The following is a 21,729-nucleotide window of genomic DNA, read 5'->3' on the forward strand; positions in this document are numbered from 1 at the left end:
CATGTCAGAGGTGTTCATGGCAGCCCTTCCCATCATAGGGCTGGAGGCCTAGGAGAAGATGGTTTCATGGGCCGAGCCTAGGATCCCTGTGCTTTGTGTAGCCTGGGGACTTAGTGCCCTGCGTCTCAGCTGCTCCAGCCATGGCTGAAAGGAGCCAGTGTAGAGCTCAGGCTGTGGCTTCAGAGGGTGCAAGCCCCAGCCCTGGCAGCTTCCACGTGGTGTTGAGCCTGCGAGTGCACAGAAGTCAATAATTGAGGTTTGGGAACCTCTGCCAAGATTTCAGAGGATGCATGGAAACGCCTGGATGTCCAGGCAGAAGTTTACTGAAGGGGCGGAGCTGTCATGGAGAACCTCTGCTAGGGCAGTGTGGAAGGGAAATGTGGAGACAGAGCCCCCACACAGAGCTCTCCACAGGGAGACTGCCTAGTGGAGCTGTGAGAAGAGGGCCACCATCCTTCAGACCCCAGAATAGTAGATGCACCAACAGCTTGCACCATCCACCTGGAAAAGCTGCAGACATTCAACACTAGCCTGTGAAAGCAGCCAAGAGGGAGGCTGTACCCTGCAAAGCCACAGGGGTGGAGCTGCCGAAGACCATGGGAACCCACCTCTTGCTTCAATGTGACGTGGATATGAGACATGGATTCAAAGGAGATCGTTTCGGAGATTTAAGATTTAAATGCCGTGCTGGATTTTGGACTTGCATGTGGCCTGTAGCCTCTTCATTTTGACCAGTGTCTACCATTCAGAACAGCTGTATTTACCCAATGCCTTTACGTCCATTGTAGCTGGGAAGTAACTAACTTGCTTTTGGTTTTACAGGCTTGTCTAAGATGAGACACTGGACTGTGGACCTTTGTGTTAATGCTGAAACGAGTTAAGACTTTGGGGGACTGTTGGGAAGGCAAGATTGGTTTTGAAATATGAGGACATTAGATTTGGGAGTGGCCAGGGGCAGAATTATATGGTTTGACTATGTCCCCATCCAGATCTCATCTTGAATTCCCATGGGTTTGGGAGGGACCCAGCGGGAGGTAATTGAATCATGGGTGCAGGTCTTTTCCGTGCTGTTTTCGAGATAGGGAATAAGTCTTACGAGATCTGATGGTTACAAAAAGGGGAGTTTCCCTCCACAAGCATTCCTCTCTTTGCCTGCCACCATACGTAAGATGTGACTTGCTCCTCCTTGCCCTCTGCCATGATTGTGAGGCTTCCCCAGCCATGTGGAATTGTAAATCCAGTTAAACCTCTTTCTTTTGTAAATTGCCCAGTCTTGGGTATGTCTTTATCATCAGTATGAAAACAGACTAATACAGTGACCTCCAAGCTACACTAACTACAAATCCTAAGAATGCTAACCAAGGCCGGGCGCGGTGGCTCAAGCCTGTAATCCCAGCACTTTGGGAGGCCCAGACGGGCGGATCACAAGGTCAGGAGATCGAGACCATCCTGGCTAACACAGTGAAACCCCGTCTCTCCTAAAAAATACAAAAAACTAGGTGGGCGAGGTGGCGGGCGCCTGTAGTCCCAGCTAACTCTGGAGGCTGAGGCCGGAGAATGGCATAAACCCGGGGGACGGAGCTTGCAGTGAGCTGAGATCCGGCCACTGCACTCCAGCCTGGGCGACAGAGTGAGACTCCATCTCAAAAAAAAAAAAAAAAAAAAAATGCTAACCAATAGCACTGGTGCTACAAACTTTGCTATCTAACTAATGAGCATATTACTAACAACACTAACTGTATACTGACTTCACTAACAGTGCTAACCAACAATACTAATAATACTAACCAACAGCATTAACTAAATAAAAAATGAAAAAATGCGAAAAACAACAAAGGAAATGGAAGAAAAATGGGAAGAAGATATAAGAATTTAAAAAGCAGGACAAAAAAGTAAAGGAGGATGAGAAAATAAAAAGAAAAAAGAATAAGAAAAAGGAAATTTAAAAATGACAAGAAAAATGAGGACAAAGACAAAGTAGAAAAAAAAGATAAATAAAATAGAAAAAAACACACACATGAGGAAACAATATAATTGTGATCTCTGTTTGTCAGGTCACCAAAAATCAACTTACTGGGCTGTGCAGACCAAAAACCTAGATCCTGCCAAGTGCTTATTTAGGTGATTGTAATTCCAGAACAATGGCTCCTTATAATGTCCAGAGCAAGAAATGAGCCAGTCATACGTAGCTGGGGATAATCCATAGTGGTTTTCTCACTTTTGGTCTGAAGAACCTTTTCCTCTTTTTTTTTTTTTTTTTAAAAAGTGCTTATTCTTTAGATGGGTTATAGAGGTTGATATTTATTTTTTTGGAAACCTGAAGTATGCTACAGCAGCCTTTTTTATTTCCAGGTTCAAAATCTCTAATACCTTTTGGCTTTTAAACATGTCATAATGTGTACACGCAAAATATTCAATACCTTTTTCTGAATTAAACTCTGAATGTTTGGTCTCAAAATGTTGCTACAAATTAACTGACATCATGATACCCTAAGGAAATGTTCTGTTGCATAAGACAGGATTGGGTACATGATTGACATCTGTAGAAAGGAGAGGAGGATATCTATTATCATAATTTCCCCAGAAGATCATATCGGATTTCTCATCAAAACCTTCAAGAACGCAAGTTAGTGGGTGGATGTATTCAGTTATTGATGGAAGAAAACTGTCAATTATGAGTTCTATATCCAGCAAAACTGAAATACTGTCATATGCAGCAACATGGATGAAACTGGAGGCCATTATGTTAAGTGCAGTTAGCCAAGCACAGAAAAACAAATATTGCATGTTCTCACTCATATGTCAGAGCTAGAAAAGTAGATTTTATGAAGATAGAGCATATATTGGTGGGGAAGCAGATAGAGGATGAAGGGGGAAAAAGGAATATAAATATACTTATTACCCTGAACTGTATACTTAAAAATGATAAAAATAGTAAATTTTGTGTGTGTGTGTATGTTTAACCTGAATAAAAAATATTTTTTAAAAAATGAGGGTGGAATTGAAACATTCTCAGATGTCTTAGTTTTTTTGTGCTGCTCTAACGAAATACCTTATGACTGGATAATTTATGAAGAACAGAAACTTGTTTCCCACAGTTCTGAAGGTTGGGAAGTCCAAAATCAAGGCTCCAGCAGATACGGTGTTTGATAAGTGCTTGCCCTCTGCTTTCAAGATGGTCCCTTATTTCTGTGTCCTCCCTCTGCAGAAGGAATGAATTTGCTCCCTTGAGTCCTTATATAAAGTCATTAGTTCTATCCTTAAGGGTGGAGCTAGTATGGCCTAATCATCTCTTGAAAGCCCCACCTCTTTATTTTTTATTTTTGCTAGAGAGGGAGTCTCACTGTGTGGCCCAGGCTGGTGTCAAATTCCTGGGCTCAAGTGATCCGTCTGCCCGGGCCTCTCAAAAGTGCTGTGATTACAGGTGTGAGCCCCACCTCTTAATCCTGTTGCACTGGGGATTAAGTTTCAGAATGAATTTTGGAGGAGCACAAACACTAAAACTACAGCACCAGATAATCAAAAGCTTAAGGAGTTTGTTACCACTAGATCCCCCTTCACGAAGGAAGTCATAAAGGTTGAAATAAAAGGACATTAGACAGGAAATCAAATCTATATGAAGATATAATCATGTCTGATAAAGGTAAATATATGAAAAATTATAAAAGCTAATACTGTTGGCCGGGTGCGGTGGCTCACGCCTGTAATCCCAGCACTTTGGGAGGCTGAGATGGGCGGATCACGAGGTCAGGAGATCAAGACCATCCTGGCTAACACGGTGAAACCCCGTCTCTACTAAAAAATACAAAAAACTAGCCGGGCGAGGTGGCGGGCGCCTGTAGTCCCAGCTACTCGGGAGGCTGAGGCAGGAGAATGGCGTAAACCTGGGAGGCGGAACCTGCAGTGAACTGAGATCCGGCCACTGCACTCCAGCCTGGGTGACAGAGCGAGACTCTGTCTCAAAAAAAAAAAAAAAAAGCTAGTACTGTTTCTGTTTTTTACATGATTTAAGAGACTAATGTATCAAGAAGTTGCTAGTCTGTGTTTTGGACACACCACATAGAGATGTAATTTTGTGGCATTAATGACTGAAAGGTGGTGGGGTTGAAGCTGTATAGGAGCAGATTTTATATGTTATTGAAGTTAACTTGGTATATGTTCACATCAGAGTAGTACAACTTTAGGGTGTTAAGTATCACCCCCATGGTAACCAAAAAGAAAATAACTAGGATATACACAAAAGGAAAGAAAGGGGGATTAAAATGTTTTTTTCTACAAAAATCAACTAAACACAAAGGAAGATAATGCAGGAAATAGGGGACAAAACAACTGTGAGACATATATAGAAAACAAACAGCAAAATGACAAAAGTTCTGCCTTATCAGTGTTTAATTTAAATGTAAATAGCTTAAACCCTACAGTCCAAAGACAGATTGGCAGAATGGATAGAAAAACATGATGCAGCTTGTTGCCATAAGAGACTCACTTTAGGCTGGGCGCAGTGGCTCAAGCCTGTAATCCCAGCACTTTGGGAGGCCGAGACAGGCAGATCACGAGGTCAGGAGATCGAGACCATCCTGGCTAACACGGTGAACCCCCCCCCCTCCACTAAAAAATACAAAAAACTAGCCGCGCGAGGTGGCGGGCACCTATAGTCCCAGCTACTCGGGAGGCTGAGGCAGGAGAATGGCATAAACTCAGGAGGCGGAGCTTGCAGTGAGCTGAGATCTAGCCACTGCACTCCAGGCTGGGCGACAGAGCGAGACTCCGTCTCAAAAAAAAAAAAAAAAAGAGACTCACTTTAGATCAAAGACAAAAAAATTTAATGTGAAAGGATGGAAAAGATACTCTGTTCGTATAGTAACCAAAAGAGATCGGTGTTGCTACACTAGTATCAGACAAAACATACTTTAAATCAAAAAAGTTTACAAGAGACAAAGCAGGACATTATATATTGGTAAAAGGTTTAATACAGCAAAAAGAAAAAACACATTTATACACCTAATAACAGACCACTCATATATGTGAAGCATGACTGACAATGGAAGGGAGAAATAATTCTACAGTAGTAGTCGGGGACTTTAATGGGTAGAAGACCAGGCAGAAGATAAGTAGAGAAATAGAATATAGTACTTGAACAATGTAAGAAACCAACTAGATCTTACAGACATACACAGGACATTCTACTCAACAACAGCAGAATGCATCTTCTTAAGTAGACTTAGGACCTTCTTACCTTCTTTAGGATAGACCATACATTAGGCCAGAAATTAAGATTCAATAGATTTTAAAAAATACTATACCAGGTATTTTCTTTGACAAAGTGAGATGAAGTGAGAAATCGGTAACAGAAGGAAAAGTGGAAACTTTGTGTAAATTAAGTAACACCCTCTTCAAGAACCAGTGGTTAAGGGAGAAATCACAAGGGCAATTAGAAAAGAAAAAAAGGATTAGAAACAATTTAACAGAAAGAAAATAAAACATTGTAAAACCTATGAGATGCCACAAAAGCAGTGTTAAAGGAGGAAATTTATAACTATGCCTTCATTAAAAAAGAAGGGGCCGGGCTTAAAAAAGAAGGGGCCGGGCGCGGTGGCTCAAGCCTGTAATCCCAGCACTTTGGGAGGCCGAGACGGGCGGATCACGAGGTCAGGAGATCGAGACCATCCTGGCTAACACGGTGAAACCCCGTCTTTACTGAAAAATACAAAAAACTAGCCGGGCGAGGTGGCGGGTGCCTGTAGTCCCAGCTACTCGGGAGGCTGAGGCAGGAGAACGGCGTAAAACCCGGGAGGCGGAGCTTGCAGTGAGCTGAGATCCGGCCACTGCACTTCAGCCCGGGCGACAGAGCGAGACTCCGTCTCAAAAAAAAAAAAAAAAAAAAAAAGAAGGAAGACGTCAAGTCACCAGTCTAATTTTTTACACCTTAACGAAGTAGAAAACAACAAACTCAAAGCTAGCAGAAAGAAGGAACTAATACAATAGAGATAAATAAAATAGAAAAATTCAGCAAATCCAAAAGTTAGTTCTTGGAAGAGACTAACAAAATTGACAATCTCTTACCTAGATTGACTAGGCCCGAGATCAGAATCTCAAATTCATTTACCTTTCTTTGCTCAGTTCCTCAGACTGTACTCTTTCTGCTTTGGATGATGCCATCTCCCCAACCTTGAAAGTGATAGGATTTTTTATGTAGGGAATTCTGAAAATTTCTCTCACACAAAACCCTTTTGGATCTGATAAACTCATTCAGCAAAGTTGCAGGATACAGAATCAACAAAAGTTCTGTTTCTATAACATTAACAATGAACAATCTGAAAAGGAAATTAAGAAAGCAGTTATATTTACAATATCATGGAAAAGAATAAAATAGGAGTAAATTAGGTAGGAGAAAGACATATATAGAAAGCTACAAAACACTGCAAAAAGAAATTAAAGACTTGGCCGGGTGCGGTGGCTCAATCCTGTAATCCCAGCACTTTGGGAGGCCGAGACGGGCGGATCACGAGGTCAGGAGATCGAAACCATCCTGGCTAACACGGTGAAACCCCGTCTCTACTAAAGAAATACAAAAAAAACTAGCCGGGCGAGGTGGCGGGCGCCTGTAGTCCCAGCTGCTCGGGAAGCTGAGGCAGGAGAATGGCTTAAACCCCGGAGGGGGAGCTTGCAGTGAGCTGAGATCCGGCCACTGCACTCCAGCCTGGGCGACAGAGCGAGACTCCGTCTCAAAAAAAAAAAAAAAAAAAAGAAATTAAAGACTTTAATAAATGGAAAGGTAACTCATGTTCATGGATTTAAAAGCTTACTATTCTTAGGATCACAGTACTCCCCAAAGTAAGAAATTAAATGCAGTTCTTATTAAAATCTCAATGATGGTTTTGCAGAAAATAGAAAAATCCATGCTAACATGGATATGGAAAATCATGGGATCCCCAGTAGCTAAAATAATCTTGAAAACACACAACCAAGTTAGAGGTCTCACACTTCCTGATTTCAAAATGTACTACAAAGCTACACCAGTGAAAACAGTGTGGTAATGGCAGAGGTTCATATTTGAACTGTTGGGGTTTTTCGCCTTAGTATTTGCTTTTTTTTTTTTTTTTTGACAGAGTTGTGCTCTGTCACCCACGCTGGAGTGCAGTGGCATGATCTCAGCTCACTGCAACGTCCACCTCCTGGGTTCAAGCGATTCTCCTGCTTCAGCTTCCCAAGCAGCTGGGACTACAGGCGTGCACCACCACGCCTGACTTGTTTTTGTATTTTTTAGTAGCAACAGGGTTTTGCTGTATTGCCCAGGCTGGTCTTGAATCCGCGGCCTCAGGTGATTTGCTCGCCCTCACCTCCTAAAGTGCTGAGATTGCAGGTGTGAGCCACCGCACCTGGCCCAGTCCCACTCTTGTACATTCGTCACCACTGCCTGTTTCCAGAACCTTTCCTCATGCCAACCAGAGGCTATACAAATTAGGCAGTTATTCTCCGTTTACTTCTCCCCCAGCCATACTTGATAGAACATGAATGTCAGCTAAGTGCTGTGAAGAACAGTAACACAGGGTGAAGTGAAAGTGTGCCATTTTATGTAGGATGGTTGGGGAAAGATGGCATTTGAGCCACTGATGGTGCAGGAGAGGGAACAAGTGTGATATTGAGGCCAGATGTGCTTAGCAGTTTGAAAGCAAAGCTAGAAGTACAGGAGAGGCAGAGGCACGAGATGAGTGTTTTATATTTTATTTTTAAAATAAAATATTTTTATTTATTTTAAAAGCAAACTTTTTTTTTTTTTTTTTTTGAGGCCAAGTCTCGCTGTGTTGCCCAGGCTGTAGTATAGTGGCATGATCTCAGCTCACTGCAACCTCTGCCTCCTGGGTTACAAGCGATTTCTCCTGCCGCATTCTCCCGAGTAACTGGGAATACAGGTGCCCACCACATGCCCAGCTAATTTTTGTATTTTTAGTAGAGATGGGGTTTTACCATGTTGGCCAGGCTGGTCTTGAACTCCTGACCTCAAGTGATCCGTCTGCCTCAGCCTCCCAGAGTGCTGGGATTACAGGCATGAGCCACTGCGCCTCGCCTAAAAGCAATATTTTTAAGAAAATAGAGACAAGGTCTTGCTGTGTTGCTCAGGCTGGTCTCCAACTCCTGGGCATAAGCAGTCTTCCTGCTTCAGCCTCCCAGAGTGCTGGAATTACACTTCTGAACCACTGTACCCAGCCTATTTTATTTTTTATATTTTTAGAGTCAGGGTCTTGCTCTGTCATCCAGGCTGGAGTACAGTGGTGCGATTGTAGCTCACTCTAACTTCAGAGTTCTGGGCTCAAGCCGTCTACTCTCCTTGGTTTCCCAAATCACTGGGATTATAGGGGTGAGCCACCACACCTGGCTAATTTTTAAATTTTTTTGTAGAGACAGCGTCTCACTATATTGCTCAGGCTGGTTTTGAATTCCCAGCCTCAAATGATCTTCCTGCCCTGGCCTGTCAAATCGCTGGGGTTACAGGTGTGAGCCACCACCCCAGCGTTTGGCTTTTGAGTTCTGCTTGTTTGTAGTGACATTCATCAAGAATGAATGACTTTAAAACAACAATGAAAAATCTTTGGGGGTTTTTACTCTTGGGCAAGCATGCTTCTGTCTCTGAGCATTAGTTTTCTCATTTATCAGATAAAAGGGTTTGGAGTAAATCAATAATGTTCTGGTTGTGGATAGAACTCTTGAGGGTTCCCTGAACATGATCCTTTGGTAGCATTGGATTGCTCTTGGCCATCCGAGGAATAGCTGTGTTTTATTTGTTTTTTACTTAAGATTTCACATATGCGTTCATTTGAAATGTTTCTGTTGGCACAAAGAAACAAAATCCCTGGCTCAGAGTTTTAAGGGGACTTACGGTTCTAATGTTACTCAGGCTTTGGTTAAGTAGTAAACAAACTACAGCTTGTTTTTAAGTTCAGTGAAGATCTTCAACCTACAGCCCCTCTGTTTTACAAATGAGTAAGATCCGTATCTTCTGTTCAAATTGTTTTTCAAAGAAAGCCAAATGCGTCATAAGCTGGTGTGGCCGTGAAATATGATTTCAGTTAACATTGAGATTGTTGAGTAGCTACAGGGAAACTGAAAATTTACATTCTAAGGCAAATGTGTTAACCTAAGAGGAATAAAATTAAGTAGACTGTGTATTAGCTCCTCATAGTGTGGCAGGAATTCAGTGTTAATGGTGGAAAACCCGCAGGAGCTTAATGTGGTAGGTAAGGAAGGTTTATGTTAGTTCCTTTCCCCGATTGTCCCAGTCGCTGTGCATTGCCATCTCAGGTCAGCTTCTAGCCACGACTACCTAAAAGTTGTCTGAGGGAGGCTGTGCATTGGGTGATCTTGTGAGGCAGGCGGACATCTATTGTGCCAAGATCTTGTAGCTTTTGAAATAGAAGAATGTAGCTTTTGAAATAGAAGCAAAGTGTTGCGAAACCTTTGACATTCTGTTCTTTAGCACTTCCTCCTCAGCCTGAAGATCTCAGCTTTTGCTTGGGCATTACAACACCCCATGGTACCTGAACCTCAAGTAAGCTCTGTTAGGTTTTCATATGTGTCCGTGTATGATGGTGACTTTTTTTTTTTTTTTCTGAGACAGAGTTTCACTCTTGTTGCCTAGGCTGGAGTGGAGTGGCGCAACCTCTGCCCCCCGGGTTCAAGCGATTTCTTCTGTCTCAGCCTCCCAAGTAGCTGGGATTATAGGCATGTACCACCACACCCAGCTAATTTTGTATTTTTAGTCACCATGGAGATGGGGTTTCTCCATGTTGGTCAGGCTGGTCTCTAACTCCCGACCTCAGGTGATATGCCTGCCTTGGCCTCCCAAAGTGCTGGGATTGCAGGCGTGAGCCACCGTGCCCAGCCTCGATGATGACTTATGAGTCAATTTGACTGGGCCTCAGATGCCCAGATATTTGGTTAAACATTCTGGATGTGTCTGTGAGGGTGTTTCTGGATGAGATTCGGTAGACTGAGTGAAGGTGACTGCCTCCCCAGCGTAGGTAAGCCTCATCCACGGGAGGCTGAATAGAGAAGGAGGCTGAGCAGGAGAGTGTTCCTTTCTCCACCTGACCATGCTTGAGATAGAGCATAGGTGTTCTTTGCCCTCTGGTCTTGAGGCTCCGACTAGAGCTTAACACCGTCAGCTCTCCTGATTCTCAGACCTCCTGACTACAGGTCATGGGACTTCTCAGCCTACATAATCCTGTGAGCCAATTCCTTGTAATAACTCTCTTTATGTGTAATCTGTTGGTCCCGTTGATCTCTGGAGAGCCCAGATACTGCAGCAGTAATAGAGTCACTTTTTCCCAGAGATAGGTTTTATCTTGGAGGATTCTTATATTGATCCTTCCCATATCTGTTTCACAAACAGTTCCTACAATGTAGAGTGCTAATAGCTGGTTTGTGAATACCCCTTAGATACACTGGGATGAGCAATAAGGTCAGTGCTGTCACCTAACCGTCTGTTGATTGTCAAGCCTTTGTGTGGAAGCAAGGAAATTCATCTAGCAAGCATAACAGAGGCCAAGCCTGGAAGTGTAAGGTGGATAGGTTTTTGGCTAGCAAGAGCTACAGAAAAACACTCAGCCTCTAGCTTAAACTGAGTTATAAACATATGGAACTAGTGTAGACCTTGAAATCTTTTCTGGTCGAATCCTCTTTGTAGGGGTACCTAGGCAAAATCTTGTCATTTCACTGCCAGTCCCATAGCGACTTCAGTTAAGGTATAGACCTATATAAAGTGTTTTATCCCTTAAAAAGCATCATCACCGATTTGCCTGTGGAATCCTCCCTACAACCCTAAGAGGTGGAGAGGAAGCTTTTCTTACAGATAAGGATGGAAATGTACAGACACACGAATTTGTTTCTAAAGCTAAGTAGAAGCAAGAGTACCGAGGAGTCAGATTTTTCCAGCCCCCAAATCCTTGGCATAAGTATATAAAAAGTAAGCACAGCTGTTCTTGGGGTTTTTTAGCCTGTTGCCTCCTCCCCATGTCAAAATTCTGGCCTTTATTCTTCGAAGATAATCTCTGTACCCGGTTGAGGATTCAACATCTAGGTATCCTCTTTGGGAGGCGTTCTTTAAGCCCTCATATAATGGGTTAGATTCCTGATCATCTCTAGCCCCTAATTTTGTGTTGAGAGTTTCTTTTGATTACGAAGTCATACATACTCATTGTTTCAAAACTTAAAATACAGCAAACCATAGTCAAAGTTCTCTATACCCCCCCATCCCACTTGGAGGATGAAGTCTTGACTATTCCTATGACATCACACATATATTGCCATTTTCCTGTCTGCTTATCTAGGATTTCCTTAAACCAAACTTGAAGTAGGGAGACTATCTGGGTCATCTTTGCATCTCTAGCAGTTGGGCTGGTGCAGGTGCTTGGGAAATGAATCTGTGCTAAGATCACCAGCCTCTGAACAGGCCTTATGTACCAAGGTCTGTGTCCAGATTGGCATGACCTCTGAGTTAACAGTCCTTTATTTAGATCTTCAGGACTGAATTCTCTGCCACAGATAGATTTGCCTTCTGGAAAAAGGCACCTCTCCTCTAGAGCAGCACCTGTCAGCCTATAAATCCTGTTTTGAAAAGGAATTTTAGTTAAATTACAGGGACAGAGTGTGATTGTATATAACTTAATTAACATATTGAAATAGGGATGTGAATAAGACTACTTTAGGCATTACTGAAAAGCAACCAAGCATTTAATGTTTTTATTTATATTTGTGCCTGCCAAACTGGCACCAGCCCCATCAAGATGTCTATGGTGCACTTAACTGTGCAGAAGGTGTGGAGCCTTTACATTTCCTCCCCCTGGACTTGGCACCATGTTTGCATATTTTGCCAGTTATCTTAAAGTGGGATTTAAAATCTATTGTAAAACAAAAATAAACTTTATGGTACTTAATGCCACTGAAATATACACTTAAAAATGGTGAAAAAGGTAATTGTTATATATATTTTACCACAGTAATTTATGTAGGAATACTTTCTATAACTTTATGCGAATAAATTTGAAAACCCGGAGGGGAAATTCTGCTGGCAGTGTTGAACTGTGGGGTCAGTTTGTTCTAGGCTACAGATAGACTTTCCTGTGTGAAGATTAAACATGAAAAAGGCTAAGGAGGTGGGACAAGGGAAAAGAAAAGTGGAAACTTTAAGGGTTCCTGCTAACTCTTCCCAAGGAATTGGAAGGAATGTTTACTAAATGTTCCATTCCCTTTTAAGCTCTCCTCCCCCAACACAGTTAACCAAGCAAACTGTTACTTATTCTTTATAATAAGATCCCTCACCGTGACAGTTTTTCTTAACCTCCTCAAGTCTTATCACCCCCTACTTCCCACCATGACCCCTAAAATGGAAGTGATTATATGAAGACCTGAAGGATTACTTAAATCTCAATGAGTATTGAGTGCCTTCTGGGAGTGGGGAGTGAGATGGGGTGAGTTACTGGTCAAACAAACCTGAAGTACTTTGGAAGGTTTGGTTTGGGGCATTTCTAATTGTTGAAGTTACCTGGACCCCACTCCAGTGGGAGGGCCTGAGGGTGGAGATTAGAAGCAGAATCTGTTTAGCTAGATTAGGATCCAATGAGAGCTTCTGCCCCAACTGTCTTGTTCAGAAAGCCACTCCTCCTCTAATGTGGAATAGCTGTTGCAGTTGATTTTGAAAAAATGTCAAAAATACACAAAGCAAAGAGACTCAGTGTAAAAGATACACTCTCCTACCTACTTTCAACAGTTAGCATTTTTCTGTATTTGCTTTATCTCTTCTTTCGGTTAAACTACTACAAAGTAAATTAGACCTCATGATACTTCACCTGTAAATGCTCTCAAGTCCTTTAATCTAGAATGTGGTCCCTCCTTCCCTTTTTCTGTCATTATCTTTACTTTTGGAAAGATCAAGCCAGTTGTCCTAACAGAGTGTTCCATATTCTAGGTTTGTCTCGGTGCATCTTTTGATGTTTGATGTATTTCTCCATCTCCACTCTTTCTTGTGAAGTGGAAGTTAGGTCTGAAGGCTTGAGTACATTTAGCTTTCATATATATATATTATATATATAAATATATATGTGAATATAATATATAATATATACAATATAATATATAATATATCAATATAATATATAATATATACAATATAATATATAATATATCAATATAATATATAATATATACACAATTCTATTGTATATAATATATGCAACATTATATATTATATATACAATATTATATGTAATATTGTATATATAATATATTTTATATATATATTTTTTGAGACAGAGTCTTGCTCTGTCGCCCAGGCTGGAGTGCAGTGGCGTGATCTCGGCGCACTGCAAACTCCACCTTCCGAGTTCACGCCATTCTCCTGCCTCAGCCTCCCAAGTATCAGGACTGTGCCTGGCTAATTTTTTTTTTGTATTTTTAGTAGGGACGGGGTTTCACCGTGTTAGCCAGGGTGGTCTCAATCTCCTGATCTCGTGATCTGCCCGCCTCAGTCTCCCAAAGTGCTGGGATTACAGGCATGAGCCACTGCGCCTGCCCTAGCTTATATATTTTTAACAAGAATACTTCATTAGGTACCTCATAATGTCTGATTGTTCCACTATTAGAGATAGTAAGTTTAATCATGGTATTAAGGTAGTCACAGCCATATCACTGCATTGTAAAGATACTTTTCCTTGCCCTACACCCATTCCTGTGTGATGAGGAAGTGCTCTGTGGGGTAATACTTTGGCGCCATGTGGATCTTTAAGTTTCCCACCCATCTTTCACCTATGGTATCACTTGCGATCTTTACCTGAATCCCTTTATTAAATATTGCTAAATTATTTTTTATTTCAATCATTTTAAATATATTCCTTCTACTGGCATTCACCTGTTAGATTCCCCCCCTCCTTTTCATCTAATGCAGTTCCTACTTAAAAGACAGGATACATTGTTTTCCTCTACCTACCTATTTTCAGAGTGAGGAGTTATTGTTAGAAGTATTCATTCATCTTTAATGAAATTGTTTTGTTCATCAGATTATTTCAGGAGAGCAAGCAACAAGTGAGCAAAATAATCTGGGCCTGGCAGGATTACAGAGGTCAAAAGGGAGGACAGATGAGAAGCTGTGAGCTCTGCCACAGAGATGGCAGCCTTTTCCCTCCCATTTAGCTGGGCTGGAAATGAGCTCCCTGTGACTCCTCTCTGTCCTTCCCCGGCTCCTCCCAGTCACCTCAGTGTGAGTGATGAGTAGTGCAGTGACAGCCTTGACCACATACCACATTTCTGTCCTGTAATAGCTTTGCTACCCACAACTTTCTCACTGTGCCAGAATCAGTGCCTGTCCAGTACCCTTGCCTTTTCTACCTCTCCTCTGCCAGCGATAACTGTGTTTAAGTCGAGTGACCTTCCTGTCCTTCCTCACCATCCCTGCTTCTTACACTTACCCATACTCTTACTGAATCAACTTACCATTACTCTTGCTAATTCAACTCAAATAATACAATTAAACACCTCCTAAAATGAATAAATCCCTTAAATCTTCAGTTAACCTCTTTGTCTTAGTTCCTTTGGGCTGTTGTCACAAAATATCTTAGGCTGGATAATTTGTAAACAACAGAAGTTTATTGCTCACAGTTTGGAGGCTGAGAAAGTCCAAGATCAGGGCTCCAATAGATTCACTGTCTAGTGAGGGTCACACTTCTGGATGGTTCCTTTTATGTGTCCTCACATCGTGGAAGGGGCGAGGTGGCTCCCTGCAGCCACTTTCCTAAGGGCCCTAGTCCCATTCACAAGGTCCCTCCCCTTCCTGACTTAATCACTCCCCTAAAGGTGATTCTCCTACCTCAGCCTCCTGAGTAGCTGGGATTACAGGCGCGTGCCACCACTCCCGGCTAATTTTTGTTATTTTTAGTAGAGATGGAGTTCCGCCATGTTGACCAGGCTAGTGTCAAACTCCTGACCTCAGGTGGTTCACCTGCCTCAGTCTCCCAGAGTGCTGGGATTAAAGGCATGAGCCACTGCACCTGGCTAGGCCTCACCTCTTAATACTCTCACCTTGGGCCTTAGGCTCCAACATACAAATTTTTCATGGACATTAACATTCAGACCAGAGCAGCCCCTCTACTTAGATGTGCACTAATGTAAAAATTAACACAAACTCTGATGTGCTTCACTGAATATAGGGACTCAAACATGGCACCCTCAACATATAAAATCAGTATGTTTGCCAAATTGCATCTCTCCAGAGGACAGAATCTGAACCAATCACAGTAAGTTTCAAACAGTGAAACCAAGTAAATACCAGTTACTCAACAATAAATTAGGACACCCAAGAAGTCCTGGGTAACCACTGTTATGGGAAACAGAAGACGAGTCTTTCACTAGGGCAGAAGGCATAAAATTGGACTAAATTTATTGTATGGTTCTTTTCTGGGTTCATGCTTTTAAAATCAACTGCCAAGAAGGTTTGAAAATAAAAATCAAAAGTCAACCATGATTTTCTTGGGGGAAGAGAAAGCAGCTCCTGAACCAAAGATCACTGTCTACACTGGCAGAGCACATCCTATAGGAATGATCATACGTTTTTGTTTGTTTCTTTCTTTATTTTTTATTTTTTATAGAGATGGCAGAGCAGATCCCATAGGAATGATTATGTGTGTTTGTTTTTCTTTATTTTTTGCTTTTTAGAGATAGAGTTTCACCAGGTTACCCAGGCTGATTTTGAACTCCTGGACTCAAGTATTCCACCCGCCTCAGCCTCCCCAGAGTGCTGGGATTACAGACATGAGCCATCGTGCTTGGTCTGGGTCATATGTTTAACTCTTTGAGGAACTGCCAGACTGTTTCCCAAAATGACTGCATCACTTTACATTTCCACCAGCGGTGTAGAAGAGTTCTAATTTCTCCACATACTCGTCAAAACTCATTATCTGTTTTTTATTTTTATTTTTATTTTTTATTCTAGTGGTCCTAGTTGGTATGAAGTGGATTCTCCTTTCTTTTGACCAACACTAGGGTCTGATTTGCCCTGATACCATCTCTTGCTGCAGCCTTCATGCCTCGTACGTGATGCTGCTTCACCCTGCTGCGTGTTGACATTCAGATTTGACTTAAAATCCGAGGGCTCAGCCTCTGCTCTGAATTGTCCCTTCAGTCAGGTGTTTGCAGCTAATCTCCTGAGGAGTTGCTGGGTTTGAGTCACAGAATACAAGAGGGATGCCCCTTCTGGGATCTGGGGGTCGGAAAAGTGTGGCAAGACAGGTTTAAGATAGAAGAGGAAGTCAAGTGTAGCAAGCAAACACATAGACCTGAGCTGTGGGAGCCTCGGAAGGGATGTGGAGCCAAGATCTTGGAGGGCCTGAGGAATTAGCCCAAGGAGCTTTGGCTTTCAATAGCTGCTCCTGTGTGTAGCAAAGCAAGCAGGAGTAGAGTGAAGGGAGTCTGGGGTAAGGAAGTAAATCAGGAGTCAAGAAGTAATAATGCAACTAGGATTGTGGAAATGTAAAGAGGTTAGGGAAAGATTTGTATGGCTAGGGCTAAACCAGATGTGATAGTTGGGGTAAAGGGACATAGGAAGTGATTTTGGGTATGAGAACAGGAGGTGGTGTTTCTCTTGGGAAGGACGGATGGGGTAAGTGGAAGGTTTCTGTCTCATGGGACTTCAGGTGCTAACATAACACAAGGCAGACATTCGCAGCAGAGAATTAAAAGCTGAAGCTGGAATCCAGATTCAGCAATCGTGAATGCAGTGAGAACTGAGGCAATGCGGAGTGGCTGCTTCTTCCATGTCGTCCCCTTAGATATTTGCAGCCTCCTGGCCTCTGACTATACCTTTTTTTTTTTTTTTTAAAGAACAGCTTCATTGATTGAAATATAATTGCCATACATGTTGAAACTGTACACTTTGAGTTTTGACATATGTACATATGAATACATACCATTCACAGATGGTATGTATTGTGTGAAACCATCACCACAATCAAGGGAATGAACAAATCCATTACCCTGAAGTATCCCAGTATTTCTTTGTAATTCGCCCTCCTGCCTGCTGCCCTTCCTTACCTCTCTCCAGGTAACCATTGATCTGCTTTCTAGTTTGGATTTTCTGGTATTTTGTGTAAGTGGAATCTGTATATATACTTTATATACTGTGTATTTATTGGGTGGGGGAGTATCTGGCCTCATTCAACATGACTATTTTATCTGTGCTGTATGTATCTGTAGTTCATTCCTTTTTGTAGCTCAGTGGTGTTTCATGGTATAGCTATATCACAATTTGATTAGCTTTTCTGTTGATAGACATTTGGATTGATTGATGTTTCTGGCTGTTACAACAAAAGCTTCTGTGAACACTGGTGCACAAGTCTCTGTCTAGATCTGTGTTTTCGTTTCCCTTGGGTAGGTAACTGTTTCAGAGGGGAATGGTTGGGGCATATGGTAGGCATATGCTTTAACTTTGTTTAAAAAGTTAAAATACTTAATACATCATAAAATTCCCCTATATAAAATGTGCGTTTTTTGTTTTGTTTTGTTTTGTTTTTGGAGACAGGGTCTCATTCTGTTGCCCAGGCTGGAGTGCAATAGTGTGACCACAGCTCACTGCACATTCATCCTCCCAGGCTCAGGTGATCCTTCCACCTCAGCCCCATGAGTAGCTGGAACTAAGGGCACACGCCACCACACCTGGCTAAATTTTTTTTTTTTTTTTGGTAGAGACAGTGTCTCACTTTGTTGTCTAGGCTGCTCTCAAACTCCCAGCTTCAGCCTTCCCGCCTTAGCTTCCCAAAGTACTGGGATTACAGGCGTGAGACACTTCTCCCAAAGTGTACAGTTCAAATATTCACAAGGTTATACAACTGTCACCATCTAATTACAGAACCTTTTCTTTTCACCTTTCCTTTCCTTTTCCTTTCCCTTTCCCTTTCTTTTCCTTTCCTTTCCTTTTTTCTTTCTTTCCTTTTTTTTTTTTTTTTAAAGGAAACAGAGTCTCACTCTTATGGAGCTGGGACTACAGGTGTACACCACCACACCCAGCTGATTTTTGTATTTTTTGTAGAGACAGGATCTTGCCACAAGTTGCCCAGGATTTCCTCAAACTCCTGGGCTCAAGTGATTTGCCTGTCTCAGCTTCCCAGAGTGCTGGGATTACAGGCATGAGCCACCGCACCCGGTCCAGAACATTTTCATCACCCAAAAGTATATATCTAACTTTTAAAATGGTTTTCCATTTCACAGTCTCACCAGCAGTGTACGGGAGTTCCATCTGCTCCATGTCCTTGCTAACACAACATGGTCATTTAAAAATTTTTTAGCCTTTCTCTTTTTTTTTTAGACGGAGTCTCACCCTGTCGCCCAGACTGGAGTGCAGTGGCTGGATCTTGTCTCACTGCAAGCTCCGCCTCCCGAGTTCACGCCGTTCTCCTGCCTCAGCCTCCCGAGTAGCTGGGACTACAGGCGCCCGCCACCTCGCCCGGCTAGTTTTTGGTATTTTTTAGTAGAGACGGGGTTTCACAGTGTTAGCCAGGATGATCTCGATCTCCTGACCTCGTGATCCGCCCGTCTCGGCCTCCCAAAGTGCTGGGATTACAGACTTGAGCCACCGCGCCTGGCCAAAAAATTTTTTAGCCTTTCTAAAAGGTGTCTGATGGTGTCTCATTATGTTTTTAATTTGTGTTTCCCTAAAGAGTAGCAATGTTGAACAGACATCTTTTCACCTGCTTATTCTTTGGTGAAGTATCTGTTAGATCTTTTGCCCACTTATTGTATTGGGTTGGTTTTTTTCTTACTGTGTTTGAGAGTTCTTTGTATATTCTGATTACAAGTCTTTTTGTCAGATATGTGATTTCCAAATATCTTGTCTTAGTCTGTGTCTTTCCATTCTATTAATAGTGTTTTTGGAAGAGCAGAAGCTCTTAGTGTTGATGCAGTCCAATTTGTCAATCTTTCTAGGGATAGTTCTTTTTGATATGATATCTGTTAAAAGACAAAATTACAACACATTTAAAGATCTTAGTTGGCTTTTATTTGCAGTTCGTGAATCAGGGCAGCCTCCATTATACAAAATAGGATGAAAACTCCCAGTGGGCAGTCGCAGAAGAATGGACTTTGTAAGGTGGGAACAAGAAAACAATAATTGAAAGATAACTGATTGGTTAACATCAGGTTACTTTTTTGTAAGGATTAAAAGAGAGGGTAGTTCCTTATCATGCCTGCTAAAACTGGCTTGTTTGGGTATTCTGTCTCTCTTGATTTTTTAGAAGGTCAGATAAACAATTTACTTTTGTTTTTTCTTTCTTTTTCTTTTTTGAAATGGAGTCTCGCTCTGTCGCCCAGGCTGGAGTACAGTGGTGCAATCTCGGCTCACTGCAACCTCTGCCTCCCGGGTTCAAGCTGTTCTTCTCCTACCTCAGCCTCCTGAGTAGCTGGGACTACAGGCGCCTGCCACCACGCCTGGCTAATTTTTGTATTTTTAGTAGAGATGGGATTTCACCATGTTGGCCAGGCTGGTCTTGAACTCCTGACCTTGTGATCCGCCCACCTCGGTCTCCCAGAGTGTTGGGATTACAGTAATGAAATGAGTAAGGGTTATAAATTGAGTGTTGATATATATATCAAGCAACTGTTGTTATATTTCTTGGGCAGTTAAAATCACTGAAGGCTAATCATACTTACCATGAGTATTATTCAGAACTGAGGAAGTTTTTGGAGTTTTGGAAGTTTATAAAATGCTCAGTCATCCTGTTTTTCTTCATATGTGACATTCTTAAAGCATCAACCTGTTTTAGTAATGGATAGTACTTGTACAAAGATACAGACATTTAAAGAAATATAAGGAGCCTAATTCAGCCAGAGGTAGGCAGCCAGGAAGTTAAGGCATCTAGAAGCCATGTTGCATGCAGAGGAGTTGAGAGAACCAGAGATGTGCAGTTTTGGTGATCAAGAGACTGGGTGTCTCCAAATAATGTAGGATATCACATGGGAGAAGGATTAGATTGGTACTTTGCTGCCTCACAGAAGGAGGCAGGGAGAAGAATACGCAGAGAGAGAATCTAGTTCCCTGCATCATTTTGCAACTAGAATAGTTTGAAGATGAAACATTGCATAGGAGGAAGTTAATCATTATTGAAAGTGTTTGGGCAGAAACCAGGTGATGTTTCAGTGTTGTGGACCAAGTATATTGACAAATATAGAGTTGAAATAAAATTGACTTTTAAAGATTCATTGTGGGGCTGGACACAGTGGCTCACGCCTATAATCCCAGCACTTTTGGGAGGCCGAGGCAGGGAGATTACCTGAGGTTAGGAGTTCGAGACCAGTCTGGCCAACGTGATGAAACCCCGTCTCTACTAAAAATACAAAAATTTGCCGGCGTGGTGGTGGGGATCTGTAATCCCAGCTACTCGGGAGGCTGAGGCAGAAGAATCACTTGAGCCCGGGAGGCAGAGGTTACAGTGAGCCGAAATCATTCCACTGCACACTCCAGCCTGGGTAACAAAGTAAGACTCTGTCTCAAGAAAAAAAAAAAAAATTCATTGTGGCTGAGTTTCAGGTGCTTTGGTTTTGTTCTACAACTGGCCTCACCGTTTCTAAATACATAGAATTGTAGACCATAAGAGGTCCATTACCTGATGCATGCCGCAATGCTGAGACACTGGGTTGTAGCAGAGAAAGAGTTGTGTGTGTGTTGGGGGTGGGGGAAGGTGTTGGAGACAGGATCTCGCTCTGTTATCCAGACTGGAGTACAGTGGCAAGATCGTAGTTCACTGGCTGCAGCCTTGAACTCCTAGGCTCAGGACATTCTCCTGCCTCAAACTCCTGAATACCTGGGACTACAGGCACAATACCATGCTTGGCTAATTGTTGTGTTTTTTTTTTTTTTTGGAGACAGTCTCGCTCTGTTGCCATGCTGGAGTGGTGCAATCTCGGCTCACTGCAACCTCCGCCTCCCGGGTTCAAGCGACTCTCCAGCCTCAGCCTCCCAAGTAGCTGAGATTACAGGCGCGTGCCACTACGCCCAGCTAATTTTTTTGTATTTTAGTAGAGATGGAGTTTCACCATGTTGGTCAGACTGGTCTCAAACTCCTGACCTCAGGTGATCCACCCACCTCAGCCTCCCAGAGTGCTGGGATTACAGGCATGAGCCACTGCGCCCAGCTTTGGCTAATTTTTTATTTTTTGTAAAGATGGGGTCTTGCTCTATTGCCCAGGCTGGTCTCAAAACTCCTGTCTCCCAAATTGTTGGGATTACAGGTGTGCTACCGTGCCCAGCCGAGAAAGAGGTTTAATCACAGGGCCACCACATGAGCAGATAGGAGAGAACTGCACATCCATTTCCCTAGGGAGTTTGGGGCTGGGGTTTCTAAGGGTTTTAAGTGGGCCGAAGTGTGGAGATGGTTGATTGGTCAAAGAGTGCAGAGTGAAGTCATGGGACAGGGAGAGAAGCTGTATTATGCTGTTCATGTTCCTCCATGGGGGTCTTCAAACTGGTTGCTGGAATTGGGGTCTGATACACATCTTTTTTTTTTTTTTTTGAGATGGAGTCTCACTCTGTCGCCCAGGCTGGAGTGCAGTGGCCAGATCTCAGCTCACTGCAAGCTCCGCCTCCCGGGTTTACGCCATTCTCCTGCCTCAGCCTCCCGAGTAGCTGGGACTACAGGCGCCCGCCACCTCGCCCAGCTAGTTTTTTGTAGTTTTTAGTAGAGACGGGGTTTCACC

General features: G+C 42.6%; 1 protein-coding gene across 1 annotated transcript in view; it reads left to right on the plus strand.

Moving 5' to 3' along the window:
• RAB7A (RAB7A, member RAS oncogene family) overlaps positions 1 to 21,729 on the plus strand; it is an 84,643-nt gene that overhangs the window by 26,999 nt on the left and 35,915 nt on the right. The window lies entirely within an intron of this gene.

This window comes from Piliocolobus tephrosceles, chromosome 2 (genome assembly GCF_002776525.5).
Source record: "Piliocolobus tephrosceles isolate RC106 chromosome 2, ASM277652v3, whole genome shotgun sequence".
In the NCBI taxonomy this organism is placed as follows: domain Eukaryota; kingdom Metazoa; phylum Chordata; class Mammalia; order Primates; family Cercopithecidae; genus Piliocolobus; species Piliocolobus tephrosceles.